The sequence below is a fragment of the Ornithorhynchus anatinus genome, chromosome 5 (genome assembly GCF_004115215.2).
Source record: "Ornithorhynchus anatinus isolate Pmale09 chromosome 5, mOrnAna1.pri.v4, whole genome shotgun sequence".
NCBI lineage: Eukaryota > Metazoa > Chordata > Mammalia > Monotremata > Ornithorhynchidae > Ornithorhynchus > Ornithorhynchus anatinus.
The window spans coordinates 61,333,657-61,349,044 of record NC_041732.1 but is presented as its reverse complement, the minus strand read 5'-3'; positions in this window follow the sequence as shown (position 1 = coordinate 61,349,044).

Genomic DNA, 15,388 nt, shown 5'->3' with positions numbered 1-15,388 from the left:
TAAGCGCTCAATAAATACTATTGAATAAATACTGAAGAAATACTAGTGATTGATCGATAGCCATCAAAGAACCCAATGCTCCCTGCAGTCACTTCTCACTTCCTCTTCTTCACCCAATCAGATTCCTACTCTCTTCCAAATGATCAGAAAAGCCACCTCCTCCAGGAAGACCTCCAGAACCATTCAGCACTCGTGGCTACCCCTGTAAAGACAGCGCTTTCCTGATTCCAGGGCTTGTGATCCTCAGCATTTTTGCCGCGTCTGATTTTCCGCCGGGTCTCAGAGCCACTGACCAGAAACATTATTGACCTGGGTGGGCCAAGAGCAGAGAAGATGGTCGAGGCCACATACTCTCTCACCTCAGACCTCCGACATATCTCTGAAGGTCGCTTCCAGCTCTCTCCTCTCCCAGGCCTGTCTGGATGGAGCTGGGCCAGTATCAGCACAGTGTCAGATTTATTTTAGAAAATCACCGTTGATCTTGACAGGAGAAAGCATATTATCTGAACAATCAGGGCAGAGGCTCGTTCGGATCATTGAAAGTTTGAATCGCAAGACAAAATAGGATTTGGCTCCCTCAAACAAGTGAACACCTGAGTTTGATGATGCAGAGTTTTGGGGAGGAAGTGGGTAATCGAGTTAGCTTTCCTTTGGCTAGCCAGTTGTTCAAAAGCAGCATGGCCTAGTGGATAGACCACGGGCCTGAGAGTCTGGGTTCTAATCTAGTTCCTTCACTTATCTGCTGTATGACTTTGAGGAATTCACTTAACTTCTCTGTGCCTCAGTTACCTCATTTGTAAAATGGAGATTCAAGTGTGAGGCCCATGTTGGAGAGGGACTCTGTCCAACCCGATTAACTTTTTTCTACCCCGGCCCTTAGTGTATAGTGCAAAGTAAGCACTTAACAAATACTATGAAAAAAAGGCCCGGGGGTGGTGGGATAGAGGAAAGGGGCTGGGGACTGGATATGTTGTCAGGTAACTGAGAAGACATCGGGGTGCTGGCCGGAATATCTAGTGTCCACTTTCATTGATCTTGACAAGATATCAATCAGTCAATGGTATTTCTTGGGTGCTTACTATCTACAGACCACCTTACTAAAAGCCTGGGAGAATATAATAAATTAAGTAGTCAATACTCGCCCTCAACAAGCTTACAATCTGATGAAGAAGGGCGGGTTTACACTGCAGCTAGAGGAATCTAGGTAAGACTATAGGAAGAACTTGGTAGGTGTAAAGACTAGGAGCCTACAGAACATTCTTCTTCAGAAAATGTGAAGATCAGGGTCAAGAGATGCTGGCCCAGGAAGGTGATTGAGCACTGTGCTGCCCGATGCAGGGGGATAGACTAGATGGCCCCTGAAAATTCCTTCCAGTTTGAGTTTTTCTGGTTATTGAAGGGGCAGAGGAAGGAAGCCAAATGGAGACAGGGGAGGCATAATTTGAAGACCTTCCCCTGGAGGAAAAATGTATTGAGAGGTCATTAAAACCTTGTCACAAACGCTTAAGCCCAAAGCAAGTTTTATATCAAGCTTGACCTTTGGAACAGTGCTTTACTAATGATCTCCCCCTCTCTTCCCCTTCCTCTCCCTCTCTCCAGTATCCTTTCTCTTTCCCTCTCTCCCTCTACCTTAATTAGCCGATTCCCCAGCATGCACAGTGATGCCATTTCAGATTGGAGTAAATTAACGAGGTGAGAAGGCTGTCCAGTTCTGACCTGTGCTTTATAGGTCTAATAGACAACATTCATCACCCAACCGAAGGGAAGGGACAATGATTTGGCTTCTGCCCCTGCTTTTCAGGTGAAAGGGTCTCCCCCGGGGCCCAGCCGGGGAGAGAATGGTGAAGTCCCCAGATTATCAGGCTGACATTATTTCCAGCCAGGCCTTTTGCGGTGAACTTTGAGGAAGGGATTAGTTTGAAGGAAGCCCTGGGGATCAGCAGCATGATCAGCTGGAGACTTTCTGGCCAAGAATGCTAATCTTGGCTCTGCTATGGGCATTGCTGGGTAACCTTGGGAAAGTCACCAAACCTCTCTGGGACTCTGCTTCCTGACCTGAACACTGGATATCTTAGCTCCACCCTGGTGTTTCAGCCAAACAGCTGGAGTCAGGGCAATGAGGGCTAAAGGTGCAAAGAGCTGGTGGTGGGGAATAGTCTCCCTTTTGGAGGGAGAGGAAAAGGGAGATGGAAAGGAAGAAGACGTTAAAGAGGAAATGGGAACTGGAGAAGAAAAGGGAGATGGAGCAGGAAAAAGGAGATGGAGAAGAAAATCAAAAGAAGGTGGGGAGAAAAGGAAGAGGAAAAGAGAGAAGAAAAGAGGGAAAGTGAAAGGAAGAAGGAAAAGTAGAGGAAAGGAGCATGGCCTATGGGAAAGAGCATGACCTAGTGAACAGAGCACAGGCCTGGAATCAAATCCTACTCTCTTCTACTTAGACTGTGAGTCCCGAGTGGGACAGGGAGTATGTTCAATCTGATTATCTTGGGCCTATCGCAGCATTTCGTCCAGTGTTCGGCACATAGTACTTTCCAAGTACTAATATATAAAAATACCGTAATATGCTGCATACAGTACATATGTAAATAAAGAGGGAGAAGAAGAAAGAGATGGAAAGGAAGATAGAGAAAGAGAGGGAGAAGAAGACAGAGTAAAAAAAAAAAAAGAGGCAGATTAAAAGGATGGAGCAAGAAAGATAGAGGGAGAGAGAGGGACTCCCTCTGGGTCCATCTATGCTTGCCAGTAGAATTGGGGACAATTCCAGCAATCCTAGGCAGGAAGAGTCAGGTTGGCACAAATGCCACGGTCCCAGAGGGCTGAGCAGCTAGGTAGAAATTATTTTGGCACTGTGAGGTTGTAGCCTATTGCCACTCTCAGTTCCCCTTTCAGTCTGCCTGCAGCTGATGCCCTCAGCATCCTTGGGCACTGCCCAGATGGGAAATAGTCTCAGGAAATCCCCATGCCCCATTTCGTTCACTGATTCCCTCTTCTATCATTTTACACTTCACAGTGGATGAAGCGGCACCACCCCTGCTTGAACCCATATCATTGGGACCCCGGACTACCAGCTGGAGATTAGGTCAGATACAGCAGAAAGCTCGTTGACCAATAAGAGGGCAAAACACGAGGGACTCTGGCCTGGGTCCTGGTCATCACTTTCTCTCACCTTCATCCAATCCAACACTGAGCACTCAGGCCAAAAGGCAGGAAAATGTGGCCAATTAAATCATTTATTTCTTCTATTTGCCAAACAACATTGTCCTTGAGAGTTAGAGCAGGAGGCTTAAAGAAGATGAAGACTTAGTCCTCCCAAATGACTTTGTAAACATTTACCAGGCCTCAGATTAGCCTCTCCTGTTGGGGTTCAGGCTCCGGGCCAAATCTCCCAATTTAGCGTCGTCCAGTTGGCTGGCAACCCCCAACTCCAGACCTTCTGTTAGCCACGGCTCTGGTCCCCATGAGGCCTTTTGGGGAACCCAAGGCTCAAGGTGTGTGCGTGCCATTGAGAGAGACAGAGAGTCTATTCCCAAAAATCCATCTGCCCTTGTAATCTCTCCCTTCTGTTGCTGCAGTGCTAAGGCCACCTTTCGGCAACCTTCCCGTTGCTGCTGCTCAATCACAGTGTCGATGTCAAAACCCTCCGCTCCCCTCCAGATCTATTCCCCGTGCTCCAGGTCGACCAAAAACTGTGAGCTTGGTTAACTTCCTCCTAGAGTTCTCCCGGTGTTAGACGTGACGGTCTGGTTTTCAGCTGTCTCCTGTGCCGTCTGTTCTCAGCACTGGGCAGCTCTGCCTCTTGGATTTTGATTTTCAGCCCCCAGCCTCTCTCTGCCCTGGATTCAGCCACTGAGTTCCACCGTCCAGATGTGGCACCCATGCTCACAGGGATGGGGAAAGGCACTGTGATGTCACAGGTTTCCCTGGAGAAAAACTACGTAGCTTAGGGTGGGCATGGACTGACTGAGTGACTTGCCCAAGGTCACACAGCAGTCAGGTAACAGAACTGGATTAGAAGCCAGGTCCTCTGATTCCCGGGTTCGTGGTTTTTCCACTAGGCCATTCTGTCTATCTACCAAAGCTCAAATGTTCAATCTTTCCTACATTGCCTGGTGAGCACATTGAATTCTTTCCTACGCAAAGCTCTGCAGGCAGAAATAACAGTAGGATCAAAGGGGCTTTCTTTTATTCCTAGACAAGTGGTGCATAGTGGGTGATGAGAGGGTCGGCCAGAAAGTCCATCCCTAACCATGCAGGTGAATATCCACAAGAGCGGAGGGCAGACTTTCTTGCCTCTGTTGGAGCCAGAATACTGCACCGGTGGGACGCCAATGCTCATGAACCTGCGGTCTCATTTCCTCTCATTATGGCCTAATGGGTAGCGCTAGGGCCTGGGAAACAGAGGACCTGGGGATTCCTGCTCTGCCTCTTGCCTGCAGAGTTACTCTGGACAAGTCACTTCGCTTGTCTGTGTCTCAGTTCCCTCATCTGTAAAATGGAGATGAAATGCCTATTTTCTCTCCTACTTAGACATTGAGCGCCAGCAGGGACAGTGATTATCTTGCATCTACTCTGGCACTTAGGACTTAGTAAGCGCTTAGCAAATATCATTATTATTTCTATACTGACCTCACCTTTATTCCCCCGATTAAAACCTCCCAACATGTTCCATATAACCAGAATTGTTTCTCTCAATTCATCTCTCCAGCCACCCTGGTCATCATCATCAGAACAAGGGCTTGGGAGTCAGAAGACGTGGGTTCTAATTCCGGCTCCACCACTTGTGCAGCGTGACCTTAGGGGAGCCACTTAACTTCTCTGTGCCTCATTACCTCATCTGTAAAATAGGGATTAAGACTGTGAGCGTCACGCGGGACAACCTGATTACCTTGTATCTACCCCAGGGCTTAATAATAATAATAATAATCTTGGTATTTGTTAAGGGCTTACTATGTACAGAGCACTGTTCTAAGCGCTGGGGTAGATTCAAGATTGGGGATTAAGACTGTGAGCCCCACGTGGGACAACCTGATTCCCCTGTGTCTACCCCAGCGCTTAGAACGGTGCTCTGCACATAGTAAGCGCTTAACAAATACCAACATTATTATTATTATTACAGGGTCATCAGGTTGTCCACATGAGGCTCACAGTCTTAATCCCCATTTTATAGATGAGATAACTGAGACACAGAGAAGTGAAGTGACTTGCCCACAGTCACACAGCTGACAAGTGGCAGAGCTGGGATTCGAACCCATGACCTCTGACTCCCAAGCCCATGCTCTTCCACTGAGCCATGCTGCCTCTCTAGAACTTAGAGAACTTGTCTAGGCTTAGAACAGTGCTTGGCACGTAGTAAGGCTTAACGAATACCATAATTATAATCATCATCTGTATTTAATGAGCACAGTACTGCGCACATGGGAGAGTACAACAGAGTTGGTAGAGACATTCCCGCCCACAGCTAGCTTATTATGCACCAGAATCCTTCAGGGCTCCAGGCATAGGAGCACTGGGGAAAGGGAGGGGCAGAGTTTTACTGACCAGTGTCCTCTGGGCTCCAGGAACCGGAGCACTGGGGATTGAGGTGGGTAGGGTACTCTTGACTCCTCTCTCTCATTCACCCCACACATCCAATCCGTCACTAAAACCTGCCGGTCTCTCCTTCACGGTTGGCCAAGATCCGCCCTTTCCTCTCCATTCAAACCGCTACTTCTCATCATATCCCTACTGGATTACTGCATCAGCCTCCCTTCTGATCTCCTATCCTCCTCTGTCTCCCAGCTTCAGTCTACACTTCACTCCACACTCTATCTTTGTAGAGAAAGGCTCTGGGCATATCACTCCCTTCCTCAAAAATCTCCAGTGGTTGCCCTTCAACCATCGCATGAAGCTAAAACTCCTCACTCTTGGCTTCGAAGCTCTCCATCACTTTGCCCCCTGCTACCTCACCTCCCTTCTCTCCTTCTACAGCCCAGCCCGCACCCTCCACTCCTCCGCCTCCGCTAACCTCCTCACTGTGCCTCGTTCCAGCCTGTCCTGCCGACGACCCCCGGTCCACGTTCTACCTCTGACCTGGAATGCCCTCCCTCCTCACATCCGCCAAAGTAGCTCTCTTCCCCCTCTTCAAAGCCCTACTGAGAGAGCTCACCTCCTCCGGGAGATCTTCCCATACTGCATCCCCCTTTTCCCCTGCTCCTCCTCCCCTCCCCATCGCCCCCACTCCCTCCCTCTGCCCTCCCCACTTCCCCGTCCCACAGCACTTGAGTATATTTGTACATATTTATTATTCTATTTATTTTATTAATGGTGTATATATATAATTCTATTTATGTTGATGCTATTGATGCCTGTCTACCGTCTCTCCCTTCTAGACTGTGAGCCCGTTGTTGGGTAAGGATTGTCTCCGTTGCCGAATTGTACTTTCCCAGCACTTAGTATAGTGTTCTGCACACAGTAAGTGCTCAATAAATATGATTGAATGAATGAATGGATCAGAATCCTCTGGGGTTCTAGGAACAGGAGCACTGGTGAGGTGGGGGAAGGAACCAAGGGGTTACCATGATCCCAAATTCTCCGGAGTTGAAGAATGGGTGGGGGGCATGTGTGGTGGGGAGAATATGTGTGAGTGTGTGTGTTGGGGGACCGCTGTAGGTTAGGAGGGTTCTCTGGAGCCCTAGGAGGACTGGTTAGAAGGTAGGGAGTGGAGGTTGGGGTTATGCTCTTCTCCTCTTTGAAATCGCTTCTCATGATCCATTTTCTTGAGGAAGCCTGGTGGTGCCTGGGGAAACCAAGCTCGAAGATAACCTGTAGTGCAGACAACTATGATGGTTTTAGCAGCCACTGCTCCCTCAGGCTAGTCAGAATAATCTTTCCCTTCTTTATGAATCTCACTGAGGTAGTAAAACCGTGCCTGACTTCAGGCTGACGACAGTTTTTCTGAGATTCCCTCCGCCGTACGGTGCTGAGTAAATGTGTAATGATGCCACTAAAAAGCAATCCAACCTCAGGATCCAGGGAACTGCTCATAAGTCTTCAAGGAGTTTTCTAGGGTTAAGTGCAGGAAAACATCCCCTTGGGGAAAGGTGGAATAGTAGGTTATAATATAATGCAAAATAGGCTATAGCCTCTGATGCATAAGCAGCACAGGAAAAGATCTCTGGGTCATAGTGGACCACAAGGCAACTAAGTCAACAGTGAAATGCCACCGTTCAAGGAAGGTAACACAAGGGACAATTTTTCCAGGAAAGAAAGTCAAGTGGAGAGCTAGGAATATGATTTAAAATGAGTAAATGGGACCTAAATGTGTTGGAATTATTCATAGTCCTTAAGAAGAAAAGACTAAAGAGTGAGATATTTAAGTTAGAAACCAAAAAGGACATTTGGATTAAGGAAGTTAACAGATAGTGAAGGAAGTGGTGGCATCTTTCCTCTCGCAATCTTTAAGAATAGGAGAAAGCCACCTGTTGGATAAGGTGGAACTGAGGTCTTGTTCAGAGGTTGGGGAATGGACAAGATGACCCCTTAAAATCACCTTCCCTTAACTCTGAGGTTTGGGAATAGTTCAGTGTTCCTTCTATGGAAGTCAAGAGAGTTATGCTCTAACTCACTGCCAATGTATAACGTACTAAGGCAGGAATCGCTTTTGATGTTCTTCTTTCCGAATCGCAGTCCTTGCCCGCCTTCCCCGCCTCCCCTCCCTTTTCCCGCTATCCCAAATCACAACCGCCACGAACTGCCAAAAACAATACAGAGAAATTGGTATCTGCCCTGAAATGGAAGCATTACTATGGGATATGCTATTATGCAAACGTCTAAGCCACAACAACAGTGTTATCTGAATACATAAAGACACCAGGAGTCCATCCGAGAGAAGAGAAGAAAAATAGCATTTGACAATGTCACATATATTGTCGGTGTTTTATTAGGTTGAAAAGATTAAGCTTCCTTTATCCTCTGCCATATCTGGAAGCCAGGAGGGCCTAGTTAATGGGCAAACCCTCTAGCGGGGTCTCATGTGAACTAAAGAAGAGTAGCAAGATTGAGTACCAGGAGAGGTCAGAGGGGGAGTTGGGGTGTGGAGTTCAAATCCCTTCTTTGCCCTGACTTTCTTTGGTTGCTGAGGGAAATCACATTAATCTCTTGGGGCTGTAGTTTTCTCCCACCATAAAATAGAAACTGTACAAAGCCCCATTTCCCCTGTTACCTCGAAGACATCTTAAAAGGGATAACGATCAATACAGCAATCAAGAGTATTTACTGGGTGCCCACTGCACGGAGTACTGTAGTATGCCCTTGGGAGGGTAGGACAGTTTAAGAATTAGCAATCCCTGCCCTCGAGGATTCTAGCAGGGAACTAAAATTAGAGAGAGGAGGAAGAACTGAATGTAAAGATATGTACGAAAGTGCTATGGGGCAAGGTCACCTTGAGGAAAACTGATGTATTTCATCATGCTCCACAGAAAGGGCAAAGACGGGAGTTGCCCCAGGCACTACCTATTGCCATGGTGAGGAATTTATACATAATAGTGGCGAGCTGAACCTGAAGTCCCCGCTAATAATTATGATATTTATTAATCACTGACTATGTGCCACGCTCTATGGAAGATGAAAAGTATTCATATCAGATTCTGTATTCCCCACAGAGCTCACAATTTTACAAGTGGGAATTGCAGATGTCTTATCCCCATTTTATAGATGGAGAACCTAAGGCTCGGGACATAAAGTGACTTGGCTAAGATCACCCAGAAGGTAGTGACAGCACTGGAAACAGAATCTAGGTTTCCTGACATCCAGTCCCATGCTCTTTCCACAAGTCCCTGCCGGCCACTCCCTCCTGAATTCCACAGCCCAGTCCTTGCACCCTGTTGGCCGGGAAGAAGATCGGGTGGTGATTTGGTCTCTTGAACCCAAGAGACCAGGAAAATCCTGGCATTAATAATCATAATGTTGGTATTTTCTAAGCGTTTACTATGTGCAGAGCACTGTTCTGAGCGCTGGGGGAGATACAGGGTAATCAGGTTGTCCCATGTGAGGCTCACAGTCTTAATCTCCATTTTACAGATGAGGTAACTGAGGCACAGAGAAGTTAAATGACTTGCCCACAGTGCTCCCACTCAGCCTGATTTGTCCTCACCCCCACGGTGAGTGTCTTCCACCCCATAGGTACTCACATCCCTAACCTAATCTTATTCATTCAATCATATTTATTGAGTGCTTACCGTGTGCAGAACACTCTATTAATTGCTTGGGAGAGTACATACAACAATAAACTGACATATTCTCTGCCCCCAGTGAGTTTGTAATCTAGATGGGGGGAGACAGACATCAGAACAAATAAATTACAGATATTTACATAAGTGCCGAGGGGCCAGGACTGGGGGGAAGCACAAAAGGGAGCAAGTCAGGGAAAGGCATAAGGGAGTGGGAGAAGAGGAAAGTGGGGCTTAGTTTGGGAAGGCCTCTTCGAGGAGATGTGCTTTCATGAAAACTTTGAAGGCAGGGGAGACTAATGGTTACTTCCCCTCTCTGTAATTCAAGTGTCTGTCTTCCACATCAGATTGGGGAAGAGAAGGGATCATGTTTACATACTCTAGAGTTATAGTAATTATAATAATAATTTTGGTATTTAAGCACTTACTATGTGCCAAGCCCTAGGGTAGATATGAGTCAATAAGGTTGGACACAGTCCCTGTCCCACATGGAGCTCACACTCTCAATTCCTGTTTTACAGACGAAGTAACTGAGGCCCAGATAAGGTAAATGAGTTGCCCAGGGTTGCACAGCAGACAAGTGGCAGAACCAGAACTAGAACCCGGGTCCTTCTAACTCCCAGGCCCCTCTACTATCCACTAAGCCACCCTGCTTTGCTCTCAGTGCAGTGCTCTGCATACGGTAAATGCTCATTAAATATCACTGACTGATTGATGGACACAATATCCTGATTCTAGAACATGCTCCTAGTGACAAAGGGAGGTGTATTCAGATTCAGAGCTATGGATAATGTTAATATTGCTCCCCCAAAATTACAAATAAAGGGGTCAACAAAGGTCTTGAATCTGAAAGCACCACAAAATTCCCCAATGCCTGCTCCACTGTTCCCTTGAACCTCATTTGAACCTCATCTCCTCCCAAGCCCCCAATCCCTCCCTTCCCTTTTGGCTCCTTGTATTACCAGGGTTAAAAGGATCCCTGCTTATCTGCAATCCCCCAGCCTCACGGAGAGGCCCGGCACTAACTCACCCCAGCAGAAGCCGCGGCAGAATAAATCTCACTCAGAAATTAATGTAGCTCAGAAAAAAAGTCCATTTACTTATTTCAACTTCTTGTTGCAAGGCTCATAAGTGAATAAATCCAAAATAAATTTAACAGAGACTCAAGGAGAAGCCACAATAAATGCGATTCCGTCGTCCTAAATGAAGACAAAGACTCCCAAGCAATATTAAATTCAGTCCCCAAAGACTCATTTCATTTCAGCTCCGGATTTCTACAAAATCAAGTTTCAAAGTATAGCCTCGCCCCTGTCCCCTCGCCTGCCACACAAGCACTGTCTTTTCCATCCCGACTGTCACTCAACGGATTCATTTTCCCGGCCTGCTCTCCTGCCTTCTCTCACACCACCCGGCTCCCATCCTTGGGAAGACATGACCGATTCCTCCGCTCTATGAAATCTACCGGTCACTGCCCCGAGGTCATTATCGTGTTGCCATTTGCATACGATTGCGTGGTTTGCGTATTCTCATCACAGATCATACGTTAAGCGTGCACAATAAATCTGGAGTTTGCTCTCAAGGAATTTTCTATCTCTAGAATCCCAGTGTCTGTAGGATGATCTTTTTAGAGGGTTAGCCAAAACCCCAGGTCCCCGAGTCAAAGAAGTACGTGAGAAAAATGTGTATTCTATTTATTTTCAAATTGGTAGGGTCCAGGATTTCATTTCTTTGGCTTCCTCTTCATCTCCAGTGCTGTAGGTACCTGGTGGGTCTTCCCCTTCCTCCTCAGAACCACTAAGCATTTCAGTCATATGACTGACCTCACCATCGTTGGATTCTTATAATAACGATGATGGTGATAGTAATAGGTGTGATGTTTTTCAAACACTTACTCTGTGCTTGACTAAGTCCTCTCTCTTCAAATCTGACAATCTCCCCAGCTTCAAACCTTATTAAAGGCACAGCTCCTCTAAGAGGCCTTCCCGGACTAAACCCCCCCTTTCCTCTTCTCCCACTCCTGCATCGCCCTGACTTGCTCCCTTTGCTCTTCTCCCCTCCCAGTCCCATAGCACTTATCTACATATTTGTAATTTATTTGTATTGATGTCTATCTCCCTGCCTCTAGACTCTAAGCTCGTTGTGGGCGGGGAACGTCTGTTTATCGTTGTATTGTGCTCTCCCCAGTGCTTAGTACAGTGCTCTGCACACAGTAACCTCTCAATAAATACGATTGAATTAATGAATGAAAGAATGCCAAGCCCTGTACTAAGGGCTGGGGTAGATACAAGATGATCAGATCTCACATAGAGCTCTAAGTATGAGGGAAGACAAGTAATAAATCTCCATTTTGCAGTTGAGGGAACTGAGGCACAGAGAAGTTAAGTGGCTTGCCCATAGTCACACAGCAAGCAGCTGGCAGAGCCAGGATTAGAACATCAGGACCTCTGACTTCCAGGCCTGGGCTCTATCCACGATGTCACACGGCTTTTCTACGCTGATGTTCTTTCCCTTGGATCTGGTGAAGAACAGGAATTATTTCTTGGTAGATTCCTGCTCACCTGACTCCAGAGAGGTGATTATGATCAGAAAGGAAGCACTCCATCCTCAGGGCAGATTAGAATAAGCTCCCATGCATGGGACCCAAAAGAAATCAGTCTGGCCTTCAAGGAAATCTGGCAGAAGAGCTAAAAGGAGTTCGAGAAACTCAGCCTGTGCTTCCTTGCCATTTCATAGGAAGTCACGTGTCTTCTGTGAGCAGGGAGCAATTCTACCAGCGCTATTTGGTACTCTTCCAAGTGGTTCAGTGCTCTAAATACCTTCAGTGCTCGATCGATCCAATTGATTGATTGATTTGGGAACTTTCTGTGGGTTTACTGCAATAAGGTCTATCAGATGGTGAGCGGCAAGAGAAGGGGTAGGATGAGTCATTTGGAGGTGGGCGGAGTGAATGCAGACTCCCGGCGCTGGTGACACGTGACATGCGACCATCCTTGGCACTGAACAAGGCTCTGAAGAGGCACATGGCATCCTGGCATTAGATTCCAGGGACCACTTCCAGAGCAGAATCCCTCAGGCTTTTGCAACGACCCCTTAAGACACCGGCTTTCTGAGGGCTGAGCCCGAATTGTGATCCTCAGGTCTCCGATGACCTATAAAACCATTTGACCCCCTTATCGCCTCCACCGCATCAGGCTAAGGAGGCGCCCTCTAGTCAAACTGGGCAATCAGCATGGCTCAGGGGAAAGAGCACGGGCTAGAGAGTCAGAGGTCATGGGTTCAAACCCCGACTCCGCCGCTTGTCAGCTGTGTGACTTTGGGCCAGTCACTTAACTTCTCTGTTCCTCAGGTGCCTCATCCGTAAAATGGGCATTAAGACTGTGAGCCCCACGTGGGACAACCTGATCACCTTGTATGCTCTCCAGCACTTAGCACGGTGCTTTGCACATAGTAAGCGCTTTACAAATGCCGTCATTATTATTGATCAGAAGTTACAACGAAGCTGCTTTGGGATCCCATTCCAAGGGGGGGACCAAATTTAGTTCATCGGGTCCAATTAATCAATCAGTCGATCAAGGGTATTTATTGAGCACTCTATTAAGCACTTGGGAGAGTACAATAAAGCAATCAGTGTACTCATTGAGCATTTAATATGTGTAGAGCACTGTACAGCGGCAGGCGTCGTGGATAGGAGCACAGGCCTGAGAGTCAGAAGGTCATGGGTTCTAATCCCGGCTCTGCCACTTGTCAGCTGTGTGACCTTGGGCAAATCACTTTACTTCTGTGGACCTCGGTTACTTCGTCTGAAATATGGGGGTGGAGATGTGAGCCCCAAGTGGCACATGGACTGTGTCCAAACCGTTTAACTTGTTCCTAAGCACTCGGGCGAGTAAAATAAAGCAATCAGTGGAATTATTGAGTGCTTACTGTATGTGGAGCACTACAAAAGTGCTGGGGTAAATACAGTACAACACAGCAGGTAGGTATGTCCCCTGCTCACAGGGAGCTTCCAGTCTAGAGAGGGAGACAGAAATTAATATAAATAAATAATTTACAGATATGTACATCAAGTACTGTGGGGGTGAGGGTGAGGTGAATACTAAATGCCGAAAGGGGATGGATCCAAGTAAGTAGGCATGATCCCTGCCTTCAGGAACCTTCAATTTAGCCGGAGAGATAGACACTTAAATTACAGGTAGGGGAAACAACCTCGTACGAAGATATGTACCGAAGTGAAGGGAAGCAGCATGGCGGAGTGGATAGAGCATGGGCCTGAGAGTCAGAAGGACCTGGATTCTAGTCCTGACTCCACCCCTAACCTGCTGTGTGACTCTGAGCAAGTCACTTAACTTCTCCGTACCTCAGTTACCTCATCTGTAAAAATGGGGCTTAAGTCTGTGAGCCCCATGTGGGACACGGACTGCGTCCGACCTGATTACCTCGTAGGTCATTGGTTCTGATTCCGACTCCGCCACTTAGCTGTGTGACTTTGGGCAACTGACTTAACTTCTCTGTGCCTCAGTTATCCGTAAAATGGGGATTAAGACTGTAAGCCCCATGTGGGACAACCTGATTACCTTGTATCTACCCCAGCGCTTAGAACAGTGCTTGGCACATACTACGTGCTTAACAAATAACTTTATTATTATTATTACTAATATCTACTCCAGTGCTTAGAACAGTGCCTGGCACATAATAAGTGCTTAATAAATACCATAAAAAAACGGGGTGGGGTGAATATCTAGGTGCCTAGAGGGTATAGACTCAAGTGTCTGAATGAGGCAGTAGGTGGGAAAATAAGATGGGAGAGATGAAGAGTTATTCAGGGAGGAGATGGGGTCTGTGGGATGTGAAGGTGGAAGGAGTTCTGTGCAGGAGGGAGGGCGTGAGCAAGGGGTCAATGGCAAGAGAGACGAGAGACAAGAATGAAACACAAGTGATGCCAGGGTCCAACAGAAACAGCGTGGTTTAGTGGATAGAGCTTAGGCCTCGGAGTCAGAAGGACCTTGGTTCCAATCCCAGCTCCACCGCGTCGACTGTGTGACCTCGGGCAAGTCTCTTAACTTCTTTGGGTCTCAGTTACCTCCTCTGTAAAATGGGGATTAAGAAGGTGAGCCCCATGTAGGGGAGGGACTGTGTCCAACCTGATTAAGTTGTATCTATGCCAGTGCTTAGAACAGTGCTTGGGCACATAATAAGTGCTTAACAAGTACCATTATTATTATTATTATTATTATACAGCACATACTGACCTGGGATGAGGTTCCTGGGTTCAACTCTGCTACTGACTTACCTGTAGGGAAACCATTGATCCATTTACTTACTGGACATCTGGTTTCTGGCTGGCCTGTTTCCTGCCTGCAACAGATCAGTGACCAGTTGTCTCCTTTAAATCCCGTATTTGTATTTACAGCTCCCAGTTGTCTCCGCCATGTTTCTTACCTCCAGGTTCTGAGCCTTGGATGTGCTGCCCAAGTGCAGAGCAATGGGATTAATTATTTCATTCGGTCAGCCATATCTACTGAGCGCTTACTGTGTTCAGAGCACTATAGTAAGAGCTTGGGAGAGAACAATACAACAATAAATAGACGCATTCCCATCCCACAACGAGCTTACAGTCTAGAGGTGGGGAGGAGGACATTAGATGCCTCTGGAACAAAAGATGGGGTGAAAGGGCTGCCCCAGAGAAATTCCAAACCTCACCGCGTTCCACAATACCTATAAAAGGCTGTGGGAACCGGAGAGATGAGGTTCTCTGCCAATTCAGTGGTTGGCTATTATAGACTCAGCAGCATGGGCTGCCCCGCTCGGCTGATCTGGTAGGGTTGACCGGAGAAAAAGCCCAGTGTGTCAGGGGCTAATCCGAGATGACACAGAAGTCAAGGATTGGGCGTCACCCAAGGGCCCGATTTGCTCCTTTAAAGAGTCACTCTGCCAACGCTGACCCCACTTAAACGTCTCGCTCACTTTGTGGGAGAGGAGGGCTACCCTCTGAAATTAATCTCACGCTTTCCCCGGAGAGGACGTGAATCCAGGCCGAACTAATTGCGGTGGATTGTAGCGTCAGCCCTTACCACACCCCGGGGAATGAAGCGGAGACCCGTCAGGAGGTTTCAGGGTGCGGAGTTGCCACTGAAACACATTTACTCTGAAAAGGTCACAGCTCCAGACTGAATCCCATCTCCTCC